Source organism: Taurulus bubalis (assembly GCF_910589615.1).
Source record: "Taurulus bubalis genome assembly, chromosome: 4".
Taxonomy (NCBI): Eukaryota; Metazoa; Chordata; class Actinopteri; order Perciformes; family Cottidae; genus Taurulus; species Taurulus bubalis.
In genome coordinates, this window is record NC_136592.1 from 10593021 (window position 1) to 10607496 (window position 14476).

The window sequence follows — 14476 nt, forward strand, 5'->3', positions numbered from 1 at the left end:
TTGTGTGTCCCCTGAAGGAGGGAGCAGCAAGACGTGGGTCTGTAATAAGTCATTTTGATTTACTTTTAAACCCTTGCGCTTTAATTATCGGGTAGGATGGACAATTTTTTTAAACTTTTGGACTTTGAATGGCACTTGCAGCCCAGTTATTCTTTAGTTATTTTGCACTTTCAGAGGCTTGACTGCTATGTTGAGCTACCTTTAAAGCTTTATTTGTACTTTTTCTTTACTTTTAAAGCATATTTGCACTTTAATTTGTATTACTATTTAATTTATTTGTTATGATGATGTTCTGATGTTCAGATCATGTTACTCAAATACATTTGAAGTTCAAATTCCAACATTTTGAGTTACTATTCTTAATTTGCTATGGGAAATAGTCATTATATTAGTCGATTAATCGAAAAAATAGTCGATAGATTAGTCGTTTATGAAAATAATCGTTAGTTGCAGCCCTAGAGTCAGCCTTTTCCCACATGAAAAAGATTAAGTCCAAACACCGTTCCACCATGACTGATGACCATTTGGTCTGCCTGACGCTGACTACCAGCAGCTACTGTCCGGACTATGCAACCCTGCTGGTTCCATGCAGTGAAGTCATCAGAGTAAAATGTAATGACCAAAAATGTACAGAAATGTATTGTGTCATAAGGGTTCATGCAGTTATGCAAGGTACGCCAATATTGTAAATATAAAGTATACTCTGTATATTTATACATTAATAATGCTTTATATATACATATATATATATGTATATATATAAGCATTATTAATGTAGGTAGATCTTTTTGACTTGGTCATTTTAAAAGTAGCTTGTGAGCCAAAAAAGTGTGGGCACCCCTGCTCTAGATGCTGTCTGTATCTTATTAAAGGCCTAATGGAATGTGTTTGATGACAAAATTCGCCTTGATTAAAAAGAGCTGTGACGAAGATGGTGATGTTGCTGAGTGGAGAAATGTCACCGTGATGCTTTTAATGGGTTATTTTCGAATCGCCTGTGTAACTTACAGGATTGCAAATTATTGAATATGCCAGGCAAGTAACACTGTTGTAAGAAGCCACCTAAAACAATTTATTGGATGTTCTCTCACAATAATTCATGAGGGTCATGCATGTTTTATTGGCTATCAATCAAACTCAAACACCAGCAGGCTAGATAATGAGGAACTATTGAGAGGAATGAGGCCTATTGAAGTTCAGCAATGGAGCTGGACAAATACAATTCTCTATGGACTACCTTAAACATGGCATAATTATTGTGAAAGTATGTGTGCATTTGTCAATGTGTGTATGAGCCACTGACAGAGATTGCATATGCATGGGTCCATTTCTTAAAAAACGTGCAGTATATGCTGAAATTTGTGCCGTGTGTCAAAGAGAGCTTTTTTATCCAGTTGGAGGAGAAGGTCGCTCACATTTCAATCCATCACGGATTATTGAACGGTAAAAACACTTTGTTAATTTACACAACCTCCATTCGCAGGTGGTGAAGATTTGCAGGTGAGGTGACTGGAGAAGATGTGTGACAGTTACCGCGGTTACTCCAGCGAGCTCTGATACATCGGATAGCTGTTGTCACGTTGTCTGTGTACAGTATCAGACCTTATGGAATAAACCATAAATAATGCATTCAAGTTGTGTTTACTGCAGCAATTTTATGCAGAAAAACTATATGAAGATCGACTAGGTGATATATGCACAGCATTAGAAGATTATAGAAATAGTATTGCTCGTTCCACAGCTGACCACGAGCATCAGTAGTCCTGCCCTCTCCTCTGCGCTTCGAGGTGCAGACAGCACTGATCAATTATTAAGCAAAATGTTATTTGAGTTTTGAGTTGGTTTATATCTTTTACAGTTGAAAGGTGTGTATGGAATAGTTATGGCTTACTGGTAACACTGCTGGTTTGAAGTGCAATGTAAAGTGTGATATGAAATTAAATGAAATGTCTGGATTTCTACAATCCGGTTTTAATTCAACACCTCATAATCTGCGTTGCCAATTTCCCCATCTCTCCAAAATTTTCAGACACAAAGTGTCCGCACAGGAGCACACAGTGACCCGTCAAGTTTGTTTTTATAGAACACAACGTTCGTGCCGTGCGCCTATTTCAAGCCCCCGTTTTGTGTGTATTCAATGGTCATAAATAAGACCCCTGCTCTGTGAGGGGCCGTTCACACCAGACGCGACTCTCAAAAACGGGTCGCTAGCAAAACCATTGTTTCCCTATGGTACGGCGTGTCTTTCATGCGCACTTTTTAAATGCTGCGCGTCGTGTTTTTCTAGCGTTTTTTCGGCGCGCTTAAAAGTTGAAATATTCTATTCTTATAACTTTTCAGCACCTTCCGCGGAGTCGCACAGCTCATCAATGTCACACTCGGCCAAGGCAGCCAATCGGATGAAGCAAGAGGCAGGCTTTATTACTTCACCACTTCCTTCCTGTTTTCGTGTGGTATGAACTCCGACGAGGCATTAATATTAGCGATCTTTAACTACCGCCTGGCAGTAAAAGATCGCTCAGTTACCGCCCGGCAGAAAGATCCGGGCGGTAACCGGACCAAAATCACCCGGCTACCGCCCGGCAGTTAATTATCGCCCGGTTGCGCACGCAGACCCGCTCCACAGGCGCACCGGGCTGTTTTTTGGCCGGTGCGTTTTTGCCAAGGCGTTTTTGAAGCGGCTGCGCTTTTAAAAGTCGCGTCTGGTGTGAACGGCCCCTAAGGCTGTATTTGAGCTAACTGCTACCATCGGCATGCTAAATGCAGATTTTTAGCAGGTGTCACTTTTGCCTTGTAGCGTGCCCAGATTTTTGAATCAGTACTAAATAGTACTGTGAAATTCGGATTATAAGCCGTTACCTTTTTCTCTTTTTTTCCTCAACTTTGACCCGTGCGGCTTAAATATCAGTGCGGCTTATTAAAGGATTTTTCCGATTCTAAATTGGCTCTCCGCCGGACACCACCTGCGATGCCACCACACTCACCCGAGGAGTTGATGGAAAACAGGTCTGACGGTGAGGGAATCCCTTCCTCTCCTACTACCTCCACAGCTAACGAGCTAGCGAGCGACGAGCTGACAAGCTAGCGAACACTGTTTGAGTAAACAACACTGAAAATTCAGCACAAAATAAAAAGTATTGTCAGCGTTAGCTACAGCAGCTAGTGTGGTATTTGTTATAAATGTATGTTGGTACATTGATGTTCACGTATGTTTAATGGATGTTCATAACAAATAGTACATGTAGGGACTTAGGACCCAGGGGGGATTCAGGTGGGAAGCACAACCTGTGACTGCATCGAGAGGTCAGAGCATGGCGGCCCGAGGAATAAAGGAGTTACAGTGAACAGCAGTTTGTTCTCATGTCTCATGTGTATTTAAAAACACGACAGCTAGCTCCCCGACAACCCCTGAAGGTAGCAGGACCAGCCCCGGCTCGACGCCCAACTCGAGCAGCGGGGACGCGGGCAGTAGTAGCAGCAGCAACAGCGACTTATAAACTGTCGCGGCTTGTTTAATATTAAATACGACTTTTTTTTTATTTAGTAGATGCGGCTTATAAAAGGGTGCGCCTTATTACTCACATTTTACGGTAATTGGTTCTGCAGCCAAAGTCAGGACCATTTAAACCAAGGCCAAGTCATGGCCAAGACACTCTGTATTAAATGTATCCACATTCCCTTAAAAACACCCAGAAAACAAAAGAACATTCCTCTTAATTTATCGCTTTTATTGCTTTGTATACTATGTGTGTATGTATAAGTGCACCATGAGAAATGTCTTCAGAAAAAAATCTAAAACTTGCACTAGTTGGAGACAGGCCAAAAGCAAGTAGGGAGAGAGGATGGACCCACTGGTCTATGTGCAGTTCTCCTTCATTGTTGTTGTTGTTCAGCCCTAGGATGTGACGCTTGGTCTTTACGCTAGTTGTCCTGCCCCTCTTCCATTGTGATTGAACGACTGCAAAAAAAGTGACAGGGACGAGCACAACCTTTTACCAAAAATTGAACAAAATTAATGAAAAAAAATACAAAACATGGAGCACTCAGTTCCCTTGTTACACTGCATAACATTTTAGCGTAGTGTACATACACGGCACTCCCATCGCAAACAATTCCTAGAAGAAAAAATGCAAATACAGCAGTGGCCTGCCATCCTGTGGTTGGCATAATGTTACCATTGTTGGTATTTCCAATTTTGCTTTATTGCTACAGCCCTAATTATGTGTGTAAGAAATCAAACAAGACGTGACTTACTCTTTATTGAAAAGTATCTAAAACTGTGGCAAATTCAACTGTAAAACAGTGAACTCTATTTCTGTTACGCACCATTTGTTTCTCCCTAGTCTTAACATGGGACATGGAGCACTAATCTCCCCCAGGGGACATGCAGTCACTTGCTCTATTACCTGCCCTTTATTGGGCAAGCTTCCAGATGCATGTGACCATGCTGTAGGTAGAGCTAATCCTGTAATGACACAGACGGTCAATTGATTGCAGTCTGATCTCTTTTCGAGGCTCTCTCCCACAGGTGGAGCTGGTGGCTTGTGAGAAGAGAATGTAACCTTCTCTCTTGAATTGATTAAGAGAGGGAAAGAGCAGGAAATACTGGAAGTCCTTCCTCGCTGCAGAGCGGATAAGCAGCGGGAGACAATTACTGTCGTGACATTTTGTCACCGACGTTGCACTGTTGTGCCATCATTTCGTTTAGAGAACATGGAGCGAGGCAGAGTTGTTCTTAGAAACACACTCTTGTCACAGAGAGATCAGACAGATACTTTATTATTTCTATGTTTTACATTCATTTTCAGTTCCGTGTAGCAATGCACATGATGCAAGATCGTGCAATGCTCTGCTTTAAAGTGATGAACCTTATTCCATAGCTGTAACTAAAGTATGCATAATTTGAACGTCAACAGATTCCTTTGTCAATGAAGATCAATTCCCCAACATTTCCAAGTGTAAAGTTATTGGGAAAGGCGTTTCAGGTGCCGTTATATGTTCTGACAAGCATTTCTTTTGAAGCACACTGATGACCTTTGAGTGATGTTCAACATTATGACTCACAAGCTTTTATCCCAAACATCATGAGTCCAGTTGTCCAACTGGAGAACATCTACAGCTATGCATTAAGTTGGCTTGACCTTTAGTAGGAAATGGGTTTATACAAAAGTCTTTCTCACCATGTTAAAGGAAACTAATTCCACTGACTCATCTGAGAACGGGGAAATATTTAAATATTTTGAAAAGCCTTACATTTAAGATTTAAGCTAATACATGTATGTAAATATTTAGTCAATGCATCTGTAATTACAACCGGCTCAAACCTAATTTTTCCAAATGTTTTATCAGCCCACAGATGTTCCCCAAGCTGTGTGCTGTGATTAATAATGGCTTCGCAAAGGGTTACATCAGGAATAACAGATAAGGGATGTTGGTTTATTCCAATGTAAACTGTGAGGGTTCAATTAACACTAAACCAAGTGTCCCTATGTTGCTGGGCCGCACTGAACCTGATTGACAGGTGGGTGTGCAGGAGAGAGGTTAGAAGGGCTTTGGAGGTGGCGGTGGAATTATGGGATGGAAGGGGGCGGTTTGGAGGCAGCGAGTACAGATCAGGCTCGAGATCACACCACGCTATCCATACCAATAGGCTCATGCACAGATAGCGGCACACAAATCTTCAGTTCAGTGAATTCGGTGCACACATGGATGCATTTACACACATCAAAAATCAACACCAGTATTGCCTTTTCCCCGCTTCCTTCCTGCACATAAAGAATTTGTACAAACGCATTTACACATACATTGAAATCGACATGCATGGGCACACACGCACGCCAGACCGGAGGCTAGAAGAGTTCAGTGAGTCCCAGGTTGCATAGCAGCCGGGCAGGGTCATTATCATCTGTGAACTGTGAGTCACGCTGACATTGTCTGGATGGTCAGCTATGATGGGGGGCGTGCTGCGACAAGCTCCAGGTGACTCGAGAGGAGAACGGTAGGGGAGGGCAGTTTGCGAGAAAAAAATCAAGACGAGAAAAACACGAGCAACGAACAGAGCAAAGACAGAATGGTCTGAAGATTTATACAAAGCAAGTTTTCTTTTTCTTTTTTTTCGCAAAGACAGGTGAGGAAAACAGATGCAAGAGTTACAAAAGCAAGAAAGGCAGGAAGTACAAGGAGGAAAAGGAATTTGATATTGTGAGAAAAAAAAGCACAAAAAAGAGAAACCATGGCAGAACAACAGAGAGCGAGAAAGAGACTAAGAGGGAATGAAAAAAGGGGGAGAGGAACCCATTTCTCATTTGAACAAAAAGCTCGGCATCAGGATGAGCCACAGTATTGTCATCATGTCCCTTTTTCTTCCCAGAACAACCTGTTTGATGTGAACAGAGTAATGTGGTGAACAGCAGGGGGTATCCACAGCATCAAAGAGAATTTAAACTACACACTGTGTCATTACAGTATGCTTATGTGTGTGTGTGTGTGTCTCTGACTGCATGTGTGTCAGTCAGTATATGCGCGCAGCCCTTAACGATGCTCGATTGTATCCCTTTGCCACGTTGTGACAATTATCAACCAGCAGGTGTTTTAGCACGATGTGTCTTAACTACCAAACACAACTAGCCCCGTGTCTGTTGTTCCAACATTGAGTGTAACTGTGGAAGTAATAACAATGAACCGCTTTTGATGATCCATGACAGAATGCCATTCATTTTCTGTGGAAACTGCATTCATCAGCAAACACGCTCCGCTCACTGGCGGGGAGAGAAGGTCTTGAACAGCGCGAGAAAAGAAAGCGGAAGTCACTTCTCACCGGCGTGCGTTGATGGATGGTCCACTTGGTTCAGCTAAGAGCTTACATGAATAAACATATAGGGCTAGTGTTTGCGGCAGAAACTCCAAAAAGCAAACCTTTGAATAGTAAGTAATTGAAAAAGTGTAATCTGATTATGGCTGCAGCTTGGAGGGATATTCAATTATAGCTGAATCGTTAATATGATGTTTTGAAGGGCACAGTTTTGAAACATGGATTTTTCTTTCCAGCTGAAAACAAATTGAACGCCACAAGTGACTAGGCCTTGTTCCCTTTCTTAAAGCCTATAGATTTATTTATTTAATTTAATTTATTGTCAACCTTATGTTCTGCGCCTTAAACAAGATAGAGTAGGTGTGAAATGTATGTAATCAAAAGGTCAATAGTTTCAATCGACAACTCGGCAGAACCTCCTCCGACCTTTTTCCAGTGTCTTGCAGCTCTCCTCACTGAATTATGGAAATTAATTTGTATTCATAATTATGAGAAATAGATTTTCTGGTTCAGCTTTTCTCTGTCTCCCCCAGGCAAGGCCCACACTGAAGCCCAATCTCGTTCCAGTGTTGGCCGACAGTTCAAGGCCTGCCGTTGTACTGAACAGCTTGCGAGGATTACTATTTGAATGTGAAGCATTGTTGAAAAATGAGCAAGAATGCACCATCATATTTTTGGATAAATAAACATGGGTAAAATATTCTGAGAGGCCATATCACACATCACTTCCCGACTTGTTCTGTTTCCCAAAACAAGTGCAAGACTATTGCAAACCTTTTTTCCAATATTCAATCTCCTTTTACATCTGATTTGGTTCTCACTAACTCCAGAGAAACATCAGGCTGATTAGAAACTCTGCTACACTATGTCAGGCGTCTAGTGCTGGGTAAGTGGGTTTCTAGAGGTTTTTGGATGAAAACAAGCACCTACTGCAGGAATCAACGTGGATGAAAGCCGCCAGAGTGAACCAAAACAGTACAGTTGCCGGCCGAAAAAAATCTAATCACTAAACGAGAACGAAGATGCTGGCTGAAATGTTCCATAGAGCTGAGGGAAACTTCAGAGTTGGGTCATAACTCTCATATACAAGTAAGCGATCATGCGATCCATAGTTAATATAAAAATATTGATTATTAGAGATGTCCCAAGCCAATACTAAGGAGCGGTGTCAGGGCCGATCCAGGCTTATTTGAATGGATCGCTGTGGGCTAAATGAAAGCAATGGACTCCCATCCTCCTTTACTGTACTCTACTGTGGTTTGTCAGCCGGCTCATGTTGCATCGCTGCTCTCAGGTACCACAGCCGGGATCTACAGTGCAGCATGTTGCTCGCAATCCAGTGGAAGTTTGAGAATGTGAATGTGAATGTGAAGGTGTTTGTGCATCTGTATTGGTAAAACCTCTCTCTTTCCAACCAGCAAAGAGAAACGTACCCAACTAAGTAACTCTCAACACAAGACAATAACAATACGTTGCCCACAATACATGCGATACATCACAACATCTGTTTAACTTAAAATGAAAAATCCACCGAAAAAGAGTTATGTATTTATTCAGTGCATTGCGGTGTTAGTTTTATAGAATTTGCTTCTGGGCTTGGAGCAACCTCCATGCTAAATACACTAGCTTCTTTTCAGCTGGTACAACACGGCATTTAGAGCACCTGCATGTTTTATATTAATCACAATAATATTTGGGATATTGATAAGGTGGAGAGGAAATAATACAAACATTTCCGTATAAATATTGCCCATAGGGTAGAGAGAAGTTGCACAGTTCAACTACTAAACTCTTGTTGTTGCTTTTGGATCGTTCTTTTTGAGGGTGTTGAAAAAATATAACATGGTGACATGGTGATCACAAAGTGATGGTGATAACACAAACCCCATTTAGTAGATATCGTGTCCACAGTTATAGATCATATTGGTTGGTTGGACTCTACAGGTATGTGTTGACAGAGAAATATTTGGTAATTAATGCATGAATTATCTTGATTATGACCTCATTAGTACACCTGATTATGTGTAATATATCACGGTGATTATAGCAGGGCATGCTGTTTTGTTTATCAAGGCAGTGCCGAGAGAGAGACGGGCAGCCGGGGAGACAGAGGACTCGGCTCTGCAGGGTTTTCATCCCATGCCAGCAGGGTTAACAGTGTGCAGTCTCTCATCTGAGGGCAAGAGATGCTTCCTGGTTAGTCTCACTGAATCTGAATTAATTGCACTACATCCAAATGAACAAATAACATATTTTCCATGCAGTTAATTTTTAGTTTTTTTTTCAGGTTTTGAGGTATTTGTCTTCCAACCTGTTACTATTGAAGTGTCACCTTGAGTGTTGTTAAAAAAATTACAGATTGACAATATTACTATCATGTTTGACACTTCAGCTGGCATGGGGAGAGGCATTTCTAAGGGCACTTACATACGAGGAGAATGTCCTCGAAATGACATCAATATAGTGCTATATTGTTTTCCCAATTACGTTTTGGTGAAAAACGAATAAGCGTACTCGTAAGGAGTCTTGGCTATTTCATCACGGTCAGGGACACCGACAAAAATTGATGCGATTACTTGTGTAAAACATAATTTATTGTGGAGTTCCTTTTTAACTGACAAAATACATTTCCTTAAAACTGCCATCCAGATGAACCCATACAAGTGTTTTATAATCTGACTTTGAAAATGCATTATGTGCCTTCCACAGCCTTTACAAATCACCGTTGAGAAATGAGACCGTTTTATGAATGCGACAACGCTAACGACTAAGGTTCGGTTGGGTTTAGGCACAAAAACGACTTGGTAAGAACTATCGTTGTCATGAATTAAAAGAAACCATTGTCGACCGTCTCCCGTGTTAAATTCTGACGTTTTGTTAACCCATCCAACGAACATGACCTCCTCCCTTTGGAGACGCTAACAGCATCACACTGCTTCCTCCTTTGACTCATAATGATACTAATTGGTGTGGCCACTGGCTTTGTCAACTGAAAGTAAACATATAGTGTTTTGGAGCATTGCTAAAACTACTGATACTTTTTCTTGGGAGGGCAGTTTCATGAAGTTACCTTTGATGCATTCTGAAAGGGGTAAAAATAAAGCAGAAAGTAATCACTGAGTGATCATCCTAAAATGTTCTTCTTTGACAAGTGAGCTCTCCGCATCCCATTTTTTAAATAATCCATTTAACACTGCGCAGGGCTACTGCAATATTATACAGTGTTCACTCTGAAAGGCACAGCCCCACCCCTTAACTACATATTGATCTTATCTGTGCAATTTAGCACTCCCTCTCTTCCCTCCAGCTCCCCTCCCTTGAGGAAAAAGCAATACAGCCTCATCATGCACACACAACAACACACAAACAGTGGCACACATGTGGGTGTGTATTTGTGCGTGTGTGTGTGTGTGTGGGGGGGGGGGGGGTCACAGTCGAATACATGACTAATAGACTGTCGACATAGATAAATTACTTTTTAAGTAACAGAAAATTGCTCTGTATTCCATTCACTGAACAGTAGTTTCCTCTCTTCTCTCTATCCATCTTCCGTCTTTCCTTCCCTTGTCCTCCGCTCATTCTTCCTCCATTTCTATGCTCCCCGCTCATCATATTTACACTCGGACGCCCTCTCCATTTCTTAACTTTTTTACCATTTTCTCCTCTGCCAGGTATCTCATTCGTGCCCTTCTGTACTTCCCTTGGCTTTCTCCACCCGCGTTTCCAAAGCAACAAGTAGCAAAAGGTCTGGGAGACTTGCTTTTCTCTTCTTCTTCATCTTCTTCTTCTTCTCCTTTTCACATGTGAAGGAGGACACAGAAAAGGATCTGGGGCTGCACAATAGTGGAATTATGCAAATTAATCCACCCAGTGACAATGGATTAGAGCGCGCTTTCTCACAGCTGACAGAAGAGGTTTACAGTGAGCTCTGAGAGACACTTTAAATGATTCCTGTCGCATAAATCACAGTCGCATTCACGCTATGATTTCTGTGTCCACCTATTGCCTTTTCAACAGCCTAGTTGTTTGAATAGCTGCTGTATCTGTGCACCATGTAAACAGATATGACATAGATGCAACAGTTAAAAGAGAGCAGAAAGAACCTTTATTATTGACAACATTATTACTGCGTCTTGACTAGGGTTGGGTACCGAGAACCGCTGCCAACACGTCCGGTACCTACCGGACCGAAAAGCAACGCAGATTTCGGTGCTTTCTTTCGGTGCCTGAGCCGATTTAAATACTTTTTATTTTTACACTACTCTGTAATGTTGCACAGTATATAGATACTTAAAAAGTTGCGTGGTACCCGTACGTTAAAAATGATACGATTTTGATGTATCGATACTTTAATAGCGCGGATCAGAACGCACTCACTGCTCCTCTCTTTGTTGTCCGCCTGCATGCAGAGCGGGGCTCAAGGGGGCGGGGCTTCCAGCAGTCACACACCACTCGCAGCGCACAGATCGCTGGAGACACGAGCACGAGCTTTTGAACGTCCGTCCTCGGCTTGCTGGAACAAATCTCTCCCAGTTGATATGAATGATGACGTGTAGTCCAGTAAAGCAGCAGTTTGTAGAATCCAACAGTTTCTGAGTTCTGTTGCACACAATCAGTCCCAATCAGGCCACCTGATGCTTGTGTCTGTTCTTTTTTTAAATATATATAGTTTATAGTTTGAAGTTAAAAGGTTTGAAGCTGTAGTTTGAAGTCAAGTGTTTGGTATGTATTTATTTATTTATATTTATAGTATACTTTAAACAGTTAATATATTGTTCAATTTGAAGGAGAAAAATTGCCTTGGCAATAAAAAAGTATCGATTCAGGCACCGGTATCGGTTTAGCACCGGTATCAAAAAAAAAAAAAAAAACGATACCCATCCCTAGTCTTGACGCCTCTGCAACAGATAAATCTCCGTTTATGTTTACATGTGTGAACTACGCAACTGTTTTTTCACACATCATGTCCATGTGACACTCCCACATGTTACTACAACTTAACATCTCAATTACAACGTGTGTATGTCACCAGATAGTATTTTTGAATGCTCCATAGTTCTCTAACATGCAACATGAAGCAGCATTTTACCATGAAACTGTTTATTTGTTCTCACCTTCCATTCAAATTGATATAATTGCCAACCTGGAATCCCTTTTTTAAAAGCCAATATAAAAATGTTACACTTCGCTGTAAACAGTGCTGGCTCTGCAGAGGCCATAACAATGGCAGCACTTACTCTTTTGATTGCCAGTGTGCTTTTGTCAGAAACACACCGAAGGCCCCTGCTGGTCAATTGAAATCAAGTTACTAATCACACATGGATATAGTTGTGTTTGTTTTATTGCAATGTTGGCAAATAGAGAAAAGTTGTGTTGTTTCTGTGTGAACATAGATTTTGCATTAGCATGAGCCCCGCCGAAAGCATCTCTCACCGCCTCTTATGGTGGTTTGAGAAGCTAGATCTTCGCACATGCTCTGTGCACATCACAGGCGGGTGACTTTTACTGCACACTGCATGTGTAACTTACTTGGCAATAAGCAGTTCTGATTCTGGTTTCAAGCTGAAACTTCAAGCTAAATGCCAACATCTGCATGCGAACACGATCACCATGGCAATGATAACACGCTGGTGTTTAGCGGGTGCAGTGCTCATTTAACCATCTAATTTGCTAATGAGCACCAAGCACAAAGTACTGCTGAGGTGGATGATAATGTTTTGCAGATATTTGGTCATAACCCAAACTATTGTATAAATTAACATTTTAAAAGGATGATGGTTCCATCGGAAAATGTATGGATCATCAACGTTTTCACAGTTTATCCCAAGGGGGACATGAATGTCTGCCCCACATTTCAAGGAAATCCATCAAGACATTTCGCTCAAAACTACAAATGTCAACCTAACAAGGGCACTAGATGAAAAATCAGGGGATCACCAGTAATTAGGATTCATCATCAGGGGACCATGAATGTATAGACAGACTTTCATGACAAAGCATCAAATAGTTACTGAGATATTTCGAAGTGGTGGACCGATTGCCCGAATAACATTGCCATCTCTAGATTCCTACCACGAACATCGAAAAAAAAGTTTATAGCGATGTGGGATAACAACCGTAGCAAAAAGGTTGTCAAACACTATTAAAGGAAGCATACGTGCACAAATTGATTAGCCTGAACGTTGACTTTTGTTCCACTGTGCTGTAAATACACTCAAAACAATACATTTTCTCTGAACTAAGTTTGAGAAAAAAACCTGATTTTTTTGTATTGATCTTGCTGACTTATTGGACACACAAATGTGTGTACAAACAGGTTCACGCTCTCCCACTGCATTGTGCCCGTTCTCTTTTTTGTGTTTTTGTTTGTATTAATGGCTGACACATTATTATGTTTTTTTACAGCGGTTCTCTCTCTGATCTCTCACTGATCAGTGCATACTCAGGTATCTTGTCGGGAGCTTTGAACCACCGAACAGCAGGCTTCGGTGTCATGATGCAGTGCATGCTGCGTGCCTTGAGGTGTGTATGTTCATGAAATATAAAACAAAACGTGTGTGTTTGTGTGTGTGCGTGAGAGAGAGGGAAGTAGAGCGGTAGATAAGAGGAAGCTATAGGAGGAAGGGAGAAACCCATCACTTGTACTGTGCACTGCATCTGGCTATACAGATACCTCCCCCGTGCTTCAGAGAAGGTCTGATAGGGATCAGATTTCATAACAGCCTAATAACACCCTCCAAGGGGTCTCGACCTCGGCAATTCTATCTCTGCAAGCGCTGCCATCATCTTTGCCTTCACAATTCAGCCCGTCAACAGCCATCAACCCCTCAACGGACCGATATTGACAATAAAACAGGAGGCAGGATAAGCGGGCGGGCGTGCATATGTGCACACATCAGTGTATGGTCGCGTGTTGGTGAAAAGGTTCAAGAGTGAGCACTTGTTCCCGCCCCACCACCACCCAGAGATGAGCTCGTTGTGCACCTGGTAGCTGTACTCTCACACGGCGGGGGGAAAAGAGACAGATTTCATGAAAGCGTGGAGAGGAATACAAAGAGGCAGCCGCACAGAAAGAAAATGTATAATGATGCCCGTTGTCACAGCCCTGACTTTTGGACAGCTCTGGTTCCTCACAGTGTGCTGCAGAGGAGATGGAGAATTGTAAGCCTTGTCATGCATCATAAATGTAATACCATATGGGAATGTAGGTCTCACACACAGAAGAGAATAGGAAATTTCCGCGCCCCATAAAGAAGAATGTATTTCCTTTTACGAGGTAGCGAAGGACATATTGTGTGGCAGGCCTCATAAACATGCGCATGTTTCTCTTATGAGTTTTTCTGAGATTTGAGGGAAGGCTGTACAGAATGAGAGAGGAGGATTAAGAGGCAGAGAGACACTATTTACATTGAAATGGCTGCACTGCTCGAGAAGGGAGAGGATGAGGAGAGGAAGTCAAAATGGAAATAGACGAGGATGCGATGATGTGATCTGGGATCTGAATGTGAATGGAAAGGAGGTTCAAGGTGCAGGCAAAAATAATCATGCATGGGGTGTTTGTGCTGATAGATACAAGATCAGCATGCATACCATTTCGCTCACCCCTGCCCCAGAAGGGCTCTTCCGTGGCAATCTCATAGCTGCCTTTTTTTCTCTCTTTTTTTT